Below are 13,376 nucleotides of genomic sequence, written 5' to 3' on the forward strand. Positions count from 1 at the left end.
GTCCACCAATGGCTCATCGTTGTCAGAGGGGTGGTATTAGTTGAGATAAGGGTGCTAAAATGCCTTCATTAAAATTCAGGTTGCCGTGGAGCTTGCCTACAGGGTAATGGCTATGAGGCTAAAAATAGCTACTGGCTGTTAGAACTGGGGTTTTTGGAGTTAGCCTTGGAACCAAAGTGCAAGTAAAAACACCTAAAAAAGTATTAAAATACATCCAACCCATCTTAAAACACTTGTAAAAGTATACAGTAAACACAGGAAAGATAACTCTTATGGTGCACAGGTGGTTTGAAGTTTGAAAAGGGAGCATAAGTTGGGGATTTTTAACTGGGGAATTTTTAACTGGGAAGGGTGCAACTCTCTTAATAAACTACTTTGAACAACTGAAAACACTGATAATAGAACTTGATTTTTGTACCTGGGCTGATGGGTTGATTTTAACATTCAATTTAAAAATATTTAACTCAGAATTAATTAATTAAAGCACTTAATATGCAAAGACCAAGCACAAATAGGGATTTCATGTATGACACTATCTCTCTGAGTGTTTGGGTTTTTTCTTTTTTTAAGCACTGTGTTTTGTTGGCATTTCTGAAGTTTAAGATATATTTCTAGCTTAATATAATAACTATTCCTAAAAATTACAGTCGTTGTATATAAAAGTAATGCATGTGCCAGTATGTACTATATTACAGTATGGTGGCAATACCATCAGCACTCCTCAAAATTTAGTTCTCATTCATTTTCTTAATTACACAAAAATGTGCTCCCTAATTTTATAATTTTATAATCATCTACTTGCTACTAGCCATATCAGGGTGTTTTTTTATAGCATAAATTATTCTCAGAGTCTCTTAACAAGCAAAATACTCCTTTCTAATTTATGCAGGTTTCATTTATAGTGGACACACGCTGTTTGGCAAGATATTGGCAATTATTCTCACTAAAGAGCAGCTAAATTGTAACTCAGTGTTTTAAGTGCAGTGACAAAGAATGTGAATGCAAACAGTGAAGTGAAAACAAATGCATTACTGTCATTTTGGAAATAAAGCAGGAAAACTGAGAACTCAAACATGACCATCCTGATTTGAAGCAATATCACCCAAATGTTTTGTGCAGGTGTGTGACTCAACAACAAGCTTGTGCTTCCTCTGCTCCTAGAAGTCTGTCCATATTCTCATGGAATTCCTTTGGAACTGGTGTTAGTTTTGTTGCTGAACACCAGGAGAGGAAGTATTACTACAGGAGCAGGAGTGAAGAAATGGGAGGGAAGAAGGCTTTTTCAGAGCAGTCTGTGTGATTGGGTGGGTACACAAACACCAGCAGTTCTAGCAAACACAGACCCCTTTAGGATGGCCCCAGCTGACTCAGCCCAAATCCAACTTCTTTTGCTAAATTTCTGAATGCTTAAAGAAGGGAGTGCACTATGCTCTTGTCACCTACTGTCTCAGTATCAGTCATTTTAGTAAAAGGTCTTGAAATGGACGTCTTCACTGATAAATTATCAACTCTGATAAGACATTATGGTCTATAATGATTTTAATTTTCTTTAAATGAATTCCAAAAATTTTAGAGAAGCTGAACCCAAATATACAGGCGCATGCAGAAGACAATAATTGCAATTTAAAATGTACCTCTTCCCAAGTACATTTTTTTTTTGCTATAGTGTTCCTGCTGTCTTTGAATTTTTGCTGCAGAGCTGAACTATGACACCATCAATTACCAACCCTATGAATTTCTGCATAGGAAAATGAAAGAACTGTTGTTTTCTTCCTCTAGGTGACAGAGTGGATATAAAGTGCTGATAAGGATGTACACCTCTGGCTCCCTCCACCATTGCCAGTGTTGCAGCCAGAGGAGGTAGTTCCAGGGGGAACAGCCTTCTGCCTGTGAGAAGTGACATCCCAGTCATCCCATCAGCATTCACCATTACTCCATGGCAGTTCAGCAAAGGTGAGCCTTGATTCTAGTGATAGGGGCCTTGATTCTAGTGATAGTGAGTGCCTTACTACTGAGAAGGACAGGACAGAGGGGAGCTTGTATGATGAGGGAGTCATGTAAATCTTTCTTTCAGATAAGGTAGGAAGGTGCATTTCTGGAAATTATGATCTTCATACACAGAACTGAATTTGGTACCTGTTCTGCACCAGTGCTGTAACCACACACACCATTATTCAGGACAGAAATAATTCTATGGAGGAATTACTGCTGTAACAGAACATGTAATGTACTAAACATGTTTACTAGTTGGGAATGTGTGCCCTCTGAAAATCTAGACAACTTCTGCTTCATGGCTCATACAGGGCTATAATCTGTCTCTCTTTTTTTCATACTAAATTATAATGTTCCCTAAATTATAGACTCTTCAGATTGCTTATTAAAAACTGGCATTGCAAAACTGCTATTTAATTTCTAGACACATCTGGAGAGACATTATTATTACACCTTTCAGAAGCATGCACAATATTTCTGGCATGTTATAATTTACCAACTGTAGCCACTAAGAATGAGCTATTCCTATTTAAAGAGACAGTGTTTCCAAGCAAAACCAGATCAATTGCTAAGTCAGCAAAAGCAAAACAAAGGGAAAGGCATTTAATGCATAAAATGTGTAGAAGTGTGTTCCTGAGTCTGGGAAAAAAGTTAGCACAGAGAAATGTGCTTAGCTGGAGTTGTGTGAGGAGCATATAATTCTAAATGCCTGGTGGACAAGTTCTACTCTACTGAGACAAAATACTTGTAGTATTACAGCCTACAAGTTTTCCTAAGGAAGTTGCTCTTCAAATTGCACGATAGGAAAATTCTACATATAAAATAATTATATGAATTTTTAAAAAGCTGGCTAACATCCCAAAAGGAATGTCTTCACTGTAGAGGTTTTCTCAGATTACACTTGTGTTATTTCTCTCTCTGATAATCAGCCTTGAGTGGAGTGGCCAGAGCACAAAGCTCTTGCAGTTCACACTCTCTGATACAGCGAACTACATGCCAAATCCACAAAACTGTTGATGACTCTAATCCTTACATTCCGAGATAGTTCCCACAGGAACAGTTCTCTACTCAAGCGCTTCTTTGAAATTAGGTGCTGTGCTACTTGACCTCAGGTGCCTGGACACCTTCTGCACTGGGTACCTGGAGCCCAAAGCAGTGCCTTGGGGAAGCAGGCACGTTTCCGTGTTAGGTTGCAAATGCTGAACAGAGCAATGTCTAAATTAGCCAAGCAGCAGGGCTGAGAAGGGCCTTTTGAGGGTTTAAATGGCCTTGGTTGCACTGGTACTGCCTCCAACCAGGGTCTGTAGCTCAGCATCCTCCCCTGAAAGCAGTGCCTTTATGCACTATAAAGCACAGCATCCAAAACATGTCAGTCAATTATTTTCTTTTTTTTCTAAACAAGCATTTTGTAAGTGTTTCTCAGCAGAAATTCCAGAACAGTGAGTTGAAGAATCAAAAGTTTACATTATAACAGTGAAACTGAGTCTCCTGGGAGAGGGAGGATGGATTCCTTTCCTCTCAGCTAACTATTTGTTAACACATTTTCCCAAGATCTCTCAGTCTCAGTCCATGTAGACACCCTCTCTGAGGTTAGCAGCCTGCTTTGTGGCTCACTTTGCCATTTGTAGTTGAAGCTTTAAGAAACACAGGAAAATTTGATCCTGACCCATATGATGATACAAGTAAGTCCTACTAGAAAGAAATAACATGAGAGAGATTGATAAACTGGAGAGATGAAAGAGGAATGCAACTGAGTAATGATGTGCATTCCATCAAGATCATTTCTTTTTTTTTTTCTCTTTAATACTAAAATAAAATAACCGTGATATATGTATCAATTTTCTCATATTACTGTTTTATGGTTCCTTTCTGCTGTAATACAACTGTCTCTTTAATGCTGAGAGCTTTTGTGACAAAAGTATAAAACACTTCTTGAAAAGTAATTTCTGAATAAACAGAGAAAACAAGATATTTAGCTACCACGTGGACAGAATGTATTTTAAACCCTAAAAATTTAAGAGACTCTGCACAACATAGTGTATTTAGCCAAAAGGGAGGAAAGGTATTTCTCCAACTAGTTTAAATTAGGAGTCATACCAAATTCAAAGTTGTCTTTAGTTTTGTCACATTGCTTTCAGATTTCTAGGGTACATAAAGAGACTTTATTATGACACTTGTGGAATATTGAACTCCCTCACCCCACAGGATCACTCCTTTACATAAAAAAATCAATGTGCTTTCTGTAGGTAATCTTAACATGTGGCACACTATGTACAGAAGGAGTGAATGCTCTGGGAGCCGGCAAAATTTTGAGGAGTTGATGAAAAGGTGGTAGTTTGAAATTTACCATCAATAATTGCTCATTTTTGATTTCAGACCTGGGTTTTACCATAGTTTATTGTCCTCAGACCAGTGATTTTCCCCATCTGCTTCTTCTTACCTCTCCCCAGAGCACTTGTTATTCAGGAGCAGCAGCTTCCTCTGAATGCTGTGCCTTTGCTTTCAGTGGGGCCACAAGGGACACAGAAATGTTCAACATGCACAGGAATGGAGATTCCCCATTTTTAACCTCCCCTGCTCACTCTGAACTCTCCCACCCTCTGCCTTGTGACTGTCTAGGCTAGGTGACTGAAATTCATTGTAGGATCACACAGTAGCAAGGAGCAGGAGAAATGTACAGAGCGTTTCCAGTCCTCTCTGTTACCCTGATAATTTATCTGTGTGTACTTCATGTACCCCAAAACCAGACAAAGTGTTTATAGGCAGGCTCTCTAGTATCACACCACTGAACCCTGCTTGTCCAGTGAGCAGCTTCCGTGAATTGTCTATATGAATGTCCAAAATGGGGCTGGCTTGCAGGTGCAAACAGTGTTTACTAATACTGGTATGACTAGCTATCCCTGATATTGAGTCAAGATTATGAAGAGTTAAACTTTACCTAGGAGTTAGAAGCAATTTGTACTGATTGAACCAAAGGATAAGTTAATGAAGAGTTAGAAATTTAGCCAAGGAGTATAGTGCTATTCACTATTATGTACCTGTCTGAAACTTTGCTTATAGTAAATGAACTGTCATAAGGACAAAAGAAGCTGATAGAATTATAGCTAGCACCTAGATTGCATGATCAAATACAGGGGGGAGGTATGGACCATCTCCAGAAGGCTTGCCAAGGCTTGCCACAATAGAAGGTAGGAAGTTCATGGTGATGAAGAGATCCCTGACTTAATCTTTCAAGACCACCGACCCAAATCAAGAAAAGAATTGTGCATGTGCAAAGGACTAGTAACCTCATTTTAACAGGAAGCAGCAATGGGAGGTGCTGGAGGTACGTATATGATTAATATGTAGCACTTTGTGAAATAAACAGTGGGCAAATAACCGTGTAAGGGGCTGGCACATCTCTAGGAGGTGACTCCCATGCTGCCCACCTGCATAATAAACATACCACTTTCTAACTTTATTTAGTTAGAGTTTTTGTCCGTGAATATCGGGTTTTTAACAATTCAATATATGACTTGATGTTCTTGTTACTCTTCTATGGGCTTTGAAATCTGCTCCAGATTGTTCCAAATAGAGAAAAACAAAAGACAAACTTCTGGGCTGTGTCCTAGCATGGAGTGTAAAGCAGCAGCAGCTCTTTAAATTGCTGCGGCAACTCTGGCAAAATTAGGGAAACACAATAAACTAAAACTTTTTGTCCCTATGGTTGGATCAGAGTTTGTGTGTATTAAAATAATAGATGAACGATGTCAACAGATTATTATATTCTCTGAAGAGTTGAAATTGTGGGGGAAAAAAGCAGGTTTTTGTAAAAATATGTTATTGAAGAGGTGAGACTCAAAGCACCCATGGTTGCTTTGCCTTTTTTTGTCTTGTGTACTTGTACAGTACTTTGTCAAATATAACCAAAGAGTAGCATCCAGAAATATTTGAAATACAAATAAAAATCACATATTGTGAATTTTAATCAATAGAGGCAAAGATGTTTATTCACTGGAACAAAGTTGAGACTTTAGCACTATGAAAGAGCTAAAGAGATTGTAGAGGACAAGTGAGAATTCAAGTATTGATAGGTGGCTCTTCGGAAAGAAAGCAAATCAAGGAATTAAATCAAGTTTAAACTCAGGAAAATACATTTCCTCAAAAAGATTTCAGTTTGTTAGAGTGCAACTACACATAGTAATGCTAGTCTATTCCTGTGTAATGAAGACAGTACATAGTGAACTTGCAAGGCATGGATGACTGGTAGGCATGGTCCAGAAGACAGTGGATGTGATGTCCCCTGAGAAATAAATAATAATAAAACCTGTCCAAAACCTCAGATATGAAAGACCATGGTATTTCTTGTCACTTCCCAGATACCTACATTACTGGCAACATCTTGTCATTTGCTTTTTCTAACCACAGGATTCCTTCTGAAGTGACTCCCACTGTGTACCAGAGAGCATCTATTTTTGTACAGCTCCCATGGTAGCTAGTTTCCCATCTTTAAAAATCAATGTTGTGTGGCTTAGGGGAGGGATAGAATTGAATTCATGCTGATATAACACTTTCTTGCAAACCCTTCCATGTATTTATACTGGTGGAGACTCTGTGATTTCTAAGATTTACATTACATGGAGCTGGTCCTTAAAATTGCATTTACTTGTTTCATTTCTGGGTGACTGCATGAAATCTAACTTACTCTCATACACGTGTCAATAGAATCTTAGACCTAAGAATCTGATAAACACAGTCTTCTGGCATCCCAGAGGAGCAAGAGAGCCATTTAATCTTTGGCAAGCAGGAAGGAATATGTCTTTGCACTGAATGTATGAAAAAGTGAATTGAAACTGATGATGGTGCAAGTTCATATTATCCTAAACTACAAGGTCTTGGAGGCCTTTTTCATTGCCAGTCACCGCAATTAGCAAAAGCTATATTCAGCAACTTTAAATCAAGTCCTCTGTGCTCTGGCTGAAGTAACAAGTTTAGCTTAAAATGAGGGTTTTGGGCTAATTTGTACATTTCTCAGAAGTAGGGTGAATATATGAAACTGGTGAACTTCTCAAGGCTGCTTCAGGAATATAAATAGCCACTGTGTGATTCCTGAGAGACAGGTAGTATAACCTGAGGTTTTAAAAGTACTAGAAATATTATTATTTTTATCTGATAATTAAAGAATACTACTTCCTCACTTGAGAAGGAGAAAAGCTGTTTTTCTTGTCATCATTATGATTTCTTGTTGTTTATATGTTCTAGTGTTTATATGGAGTGTTCTTCAGTTGTGTGGATAATACAATTTGGGAGTTACCTTTGTTAAAATAGATCAAAAACTGAGTTGAAAAGGATTCTTGATAATGGCTAGTCTATCCTTCTGCCCTAAAGTGTGAGCACGTGTGCCTAAACCATACCTGGTGGATATTTTATTGAAGTTCTCTTCAAAATGTTCAGTGTGCTGAAGAACTTTACAGGAATATGGCATAATAGGACATGCAAGGAAGGTGAACAGTAAAGGGGGGATCCTGTGGCAAATGCATGAAAAAGTGTTTCAATATTATTTTGTGGTCTGCTTTTCCCTTCCAAAACATTTCATTCCTTCTGTTTAGTACTGCCTGAGGATTTGTGAACAGAGCTTTCATTTGATAGCTGCATCAGAAGCGAAACTGCTTGAACAATCCTGGATGACCTACCCATTTTCCTTTCTCTCAATTACATGAGTTCCTCTCTCAATTACATGAGTGCGCAGCACTCCTGAGTCCACCTCTCCAACAAGTTGTGCCCCCTCATGCTGGCAGGTTCCTTGGTTGCTTATATTAATTTCACAGGACAGGATGTCAAAAATCTTACTGAAGTCAGGATGATGTGACAGCTACTGCTTCTCCTGTATAATTTAGACTTTTTATCCTGTCACAAAAGTAATAATTTGTCATAATTTGTCCACAATGAAATATGTGGGCTTATTCCTCCTCCAATTTCCATTTTCTGCAAGTGCTTCTGGTGGTAGGTTTTCAGGCATGGGAGATTACCTATCTAGACTGATGCACTCACTCTTTCTGCCCCCATATCTCAAGGACAGTCATTCTGAGCCTGTTTTTTATCAGCTTGGACCCCAACACATCAGTCAGATCTTCAGGAAGGCAATAGGAAGTCCTCACTGAGTCAAACCAAAGACCTGTTATCCCAGGATGCAGCCTGCCTGCCATCCACTGGCCAGAAGCACATGGGTATGAATCGTTAAAAAGCCCGGTATTCACGGACAAAAACTCTCCAACTAATTAAAGTTAGAAAGTGGTATGTTTATTATGGAGATGGAGCAAATTGTTTCTTAACCTTTTGAATGAAAAATTAATTTATAATGGCCATGGAAGACCAGCATCATAAATCAATTATTCTGCAGTTTGTGAACAAATCTTGGCTTTGTTAAAATTGCATTCTTTTATGCACTTGGAGTTAGCAATGCAAATTCAAGTGTTAGCTTTGTTTTATATGTAACTGAAAAGCACTATATAAAAGCTAGGAATTACTATTTATTTACTGTATGATATTCATAGTGAGCAGTATGTGAAATTATGTGAAAATGTCTCCTCTTTGCATGAGCTGACCTTTATAAGCTTTCTCTTCTCAACTAAATAAATCTTAGAATTCAGTTTTCTCTTACACACCTGTAAATGAAACCACTGTCAGATGGAGAATATTAATGAATACTAAACCAAAAAAGTACATAGTTGAAAAATTCACTGCTTGCTCAGCTTACATCCATACACTGGGGATATTTTTCTGCAGTAAATGGAGATTTATTCTACAGAATTTAAGCTTTTTTTTCCCCCCATCCTTTAAAGCCCAAAGGTTTGTGTGGAGAACTTTTCATTATTAGATGTGACTTATAGGATATTGTTCAGCAGCTAAAGTGTTCTGAACAAAATAATAATTGTGTGACCTCTACTTTTTTAATAGTGATTTTTCAAGCCAGTCAACAGTGTGAAGAAAGTGTAAACATTAACTGTTGTACTGGTGAGGTCCAGAACTCACTACTGTGTCTATTTGCTGACTCATACAGGGAAAGGTTTCTGGCTGCAGAGCACTGACTTAGTCCCTTTTCCATCCCCCCCGACCCTTTCTCACCATGCTTAAAAGCCAGGGGCTTTACACACTCAAGAGCTGTGGAAACTGAAGTTGCACAGGGCAATTCCCACCCAGTGACCCTTTGGAAGAGCTCAATCTCTCAACATAATGCTGTGTTCATTCCCAAGACAAACACTGCCATCAGTAGTGGGGCATACTGTGATTTGAAAACCAGCACCACTCTTCCTGTAGATATGATATAATGCTTATAACCCAATGTAGACAGAAATTTGCTAAGAAGTGCCATGTCTGCCAGAAAGCCAGCTGGACTTCAGCAACTACAGCATCTAAAAACAATGTGTGCATGTATTTTCTGGACCACACAGAAGGCATCCTCTCACAGAAAATGAAAACAATCAGCAGCAGAACAGAAACAGGATGGATTACTTCAAATAAAACCTTATCTTGTTTCTATCAATAGCATGATTATGCTGGTGCTTTACTCAAGGGTAAAGATAGGGAGTATTTTTTAATAGTCTGATGAAACAAGTAGTGATTTTTTCCCTGCTTGTTTTGAGGAGCTTCAAGACTCAATAACAAAACATTGTTCTTTCAGTTATGAGTTCTGCTTTTGCTGCCAATTTCAGGAAGATTCTCTAAGGCCATGTTTCACACTAGCATGAATGTGTTTTTTTATAATATTCCCATCAACAACTGAAAAGTGTGTTACATAAGTGTGAACATATCATAACAACTTTAATGTTAACTCATGTAAGAGCTTTTCCACACAAAACAATTTAGAAGAACTCAGGCCAAGCAAAAAGAGTGATATGTATAAAGAACAGTTTTAACATCTGTGTTGTGTTGCCTTCATTTGGGAATAAAGTGACTTTAGCTGAGGTCATTTCAATGCCAACCTAAAAGTAAAGGTGTACCTTTCCCTTCCAAGGGATTACAGGTAAGAAATGTCTCTTCCAGACAAAGATTTTCATCTTTTGATACGATGTCATTTTGGTAACTGCTGAAATAATCCACTTTTTATCTTGCAAGATGCAGTCCCTGTCAGGGTTCAATATGATCAATTTTACTGATGTTTTAAGAGTTTCATTCTGTCCACACAACTGTGTATGACTTGGACCTTATTGGCTCTGCCAAGTACTGTGAAGCAAGGATTACATAAAGAGTTGTATTTAAAGGATGTGAATTATTTCAGTCTTGGCAAAAGAGTAGTTGATGAAAAATTTTCTTTGGTTCCCAATGGTTACTGTGAAGAAAAGAATCTTGACTTCTAGGGAAATTTAATTTTTGAGTCAACAGATATGAGATCAATCTTGGGTTTTTTCAGATCATCTCTTCTTACAGTTTGTCATTGTGCTTGTTCTTATGTTGTCTCCTCCAGATGTTTTTAGTTTTTCACTAAATAGTTTTGGGATGAATTTTTTGAATGCACTTCATTTTGTTTGGATGCCCCAGTTAAGGGTGAAATATGTGTTTATCTAGATATGCTTAGTTGTAGAGGCAAAGGAAAATGTGTAGTTTGTTGTTTATGATACTGTTTTATATTCTAGCTTAGAAGCCTGAATCTTCAGATTTGAACAATTCTCTTCCATGACAAAAGCTGAACCTTTCTGACCTGTAAAAATGCTTATAAACAGAAGTTTGCAAAGTCTTCTAAGAAAATCAGTCTGGTACAGTTGCAGTAAAGTGCTTCTTATAATTTTCTTCCTTCCTTTTTTTACTCATACCTTTACTCATGTAGAATATTTTCTCATCTAGTAGTTGCTAGTTAAGTAAAATCTTTCTTTAAAATTCTGCTTTTAAGTTTTTATTCAGCACTTCACTTTTTCCCTCTCAGATTTCTTAAAAACTCCTGCAATTTTGGCACATGTACCACCATAACCCAAATCCAGCAATTTTTTTTGTTTTGTGGCATACTCTGTATTCTTTTCAGGCCTTTTTTTGTCCTTTTGCAGCTTCTGAGAAAATAACATTCACTTATTTGAACATGCTAGGCCATTTGAGGTTATATTTGTCTGTCAGCTCTTTTAGCTCTGTCCTTCATGTTAACAAATTTTGCAGAAGACAAACCCATCTTGCTATGGAGGTATTGTAAAATACATATACAAATGACAATGTTGCAGAAACTAACCAGAGGCAAAGATCTGTCACAAGTCTGCTTAATTACTCTCTTATTCACCGATTCTCTTTGCATTATTGAAAAACCTATAAAAACAATACACTGCTTTCTAGAGCCTGCGTTCCTTACTGAAAGTAATAATAGCAGTTGTTAACAATTAGACTCAGGACAAGCAAGTTCATGCCTGAGCCCAAACTTGCAAATGTGGTTTTAACGTGCAAAAAAATTGTGACACATTCTTCAGCAACAGAATGAAACCTAAACCATGCCTGGTGAGAAGAGTATACTATACCTAATACCTGTTCAACTATAATATCTTCTACAGATACTATCTCAAGCCGGCAAGAATACCGGGATCCTTACAGCACTGCAAACACAGCCAAAATCTTTTGGAACAAGGAAAGCGACCATCAGGCTCTTCTGTAATTTGTTCACTTTGTCACCTTTTATGTTGTTTATTATGGTGTCCTCCTCACTAAGAGCCCTCATCATTCCTGCCCTGTCCTTGAGGTTTCACTTCAAGCACTGAAATGGTGACAAACTGACACACAAAGGACAGTCTCCTAGATCTGAGCCAGCACGGTTCCATCTGCTGTTTAGCAGGGGTTCATGGAAAAGGGGGCAGCCCAAATGCTCCTATTAAAAGTAGAAATAATTTCATTTCTGCGTAAAACCACATTAGCCTTATTTAGCAGACCCCTTGTTCCTCAATGTGTGGAGACTTTGTTCAGTGGTGAATCCCAGCAGTGGCTGGTTTTTAGCCTCAGGCCATAGGCTGCACATAACCATTGGCCTTCTCCCGACTTTGATCATTGCCTTATCAAACAATGCTATTTTCATGAGCTCTATGCACGGTTTTAGCGTAATTTCTCAAAACACACATTTTATAGCTAATCTGTGATAATTATAACTTAATTTGGAGAAGAAGAGGGTGTGAGGGCAAAAGGTTTAATTGCTGATACATGGCTGGAGCTCTGTACCATCATCAGATGAAGTGCTGTATAATTTGTAGAGTTTTACCTTGTAATAGCTCTAATGGTGTGATACCCCTAACTAGTTTTCCAAGTATATTTGCAAATTTCATTGTTAATAACAATCTTAATCTGGTATTCATTAGCCTGTTAATTATATTGTCATTTAGAAACCCTTGCTTCCAATTAGCTTTAATGACAACATCAGAATAATTTTTCTGTGCTGCCATTTTTGTGCAACACTTTCCCATTCAAACTGCCTGCTGTTCTATCTTAATTAAATTTAATAACAGTAGTGGTAGTTTATAGGGGACTTTTTAACCTCATTTAATGTCAGACCATTTATACTAGTTTGAAGTGGGCACTGAAAATGTTTGCATTAATCCAATTACTTTTAAAAGGAGCAAACTTCACTTTTCAGATTATTTTAATTAAGGCAAAATCACCATGAAAGGTCAAACTCCCTACCTGTGCAAATATGTAGAAACATTAGGGGGTTTTCTAAGTACAATGAAGATACATTAAAAAATCAACAATATCAAGAAACGCTAAAGCACTAATATAAAGAAGGAAGCCATAACTTTTGTTTGTTTTAATAGAGGAGGAAAGGGTGAAAAAGCTGTCAGTGTCATTAGTGACTCAGTATTGCCATTCAGACCAAATTTCAGGTAGGGAATGTTGCGGCATTTTTTATCTTGGGAAAGCTCCACAGGGCCTGAATAATATGCTTAACATTATGCAGCACCCTTGAAGTTGCACCGTGAGACTAAAATCATGGTTCTCATTAAAAAGAATTATCTTTTTAGCCTATGTAAATTTAAAGCACTTCAGAGAATCTTTCCAGGAGATTACAGAAAATGACAGAAAAATAGATTGAAAGAGATGCTAGAGGTCACTGTCATGGGTTAGCAAGCATAGTCCCGGAAGTGATGTTCTTGCAAAGGGGTTCTTACAGCTCCTCTATGACCTGACAGAACCTATCAGCTGGCCAGTTTGAATATGGACAATTCTTTAAGCCACTTAAAATTGTGACTGCCTCTGTGGTCCACATTTAAGAATAGACAAACCCCGAGGCAGAGGCTCTGTCTCATTTCCGGCACTGGGACAGGTGACTGCGGGCCCCGTGCGGGGGCCAGCGGGCCCGACCCAGGCCCTGCTCAGGCCAGGCCGGGCTGGGCCACGGCCATCCTGGAGCCGATGGGCCCTGTTCCCCCCGTGGACCACCCCCCCCC

The 13,376-nt window shown here is 38.2% G+C and overlaps 1 long non-coding RNA gene across 4 annotated transcripts in view; it reads left to right on the plus strand.

Moving 5' to 3' along the window:
* Nucleotides 1-13,376, plus strand: part of LOC108446320 — a 45,077-nt gene that overhangs the window by 10,879 nt on the left and 20,822 nt on the right. Inside the window, exons 4-6 of one of the 4 annotated variants that reach the window (XR_001861478.1) lie at nt 1,780-1,953; nt 10,605-10,724; nt 11,499-13,115. This is a non-coding gene — a long non-coding RNA (uncharacterized LOC108446320). Of the gene's footprint in view, nt 1-1,779; nt 1,954-10,604; nt 13,116-13,376 lie in introns of those variants that run through there. The other 3 variants (XR_001861477.1, XR_001861476.1, XR_001861479.1) reach the window with 3 other exon arrangements.

The sequence above is a fragment of the Corvus brachyrhynchos genome, unplaced genomic scaffold (genome assembly GCF_000691975.1).
Source record: "Corvus brachyrhynchos isolate BGI_N302 unplaced genomic scaffold, ASM69197v1 scaffold444, whole genome shotgun sequence".
NCBI classification, from domain to species: Eukaryota; Metazoa; Chordata; class Aves; order Passeriformes; family Corvidae; genus Corvus; species Corvus brachyrhynchos.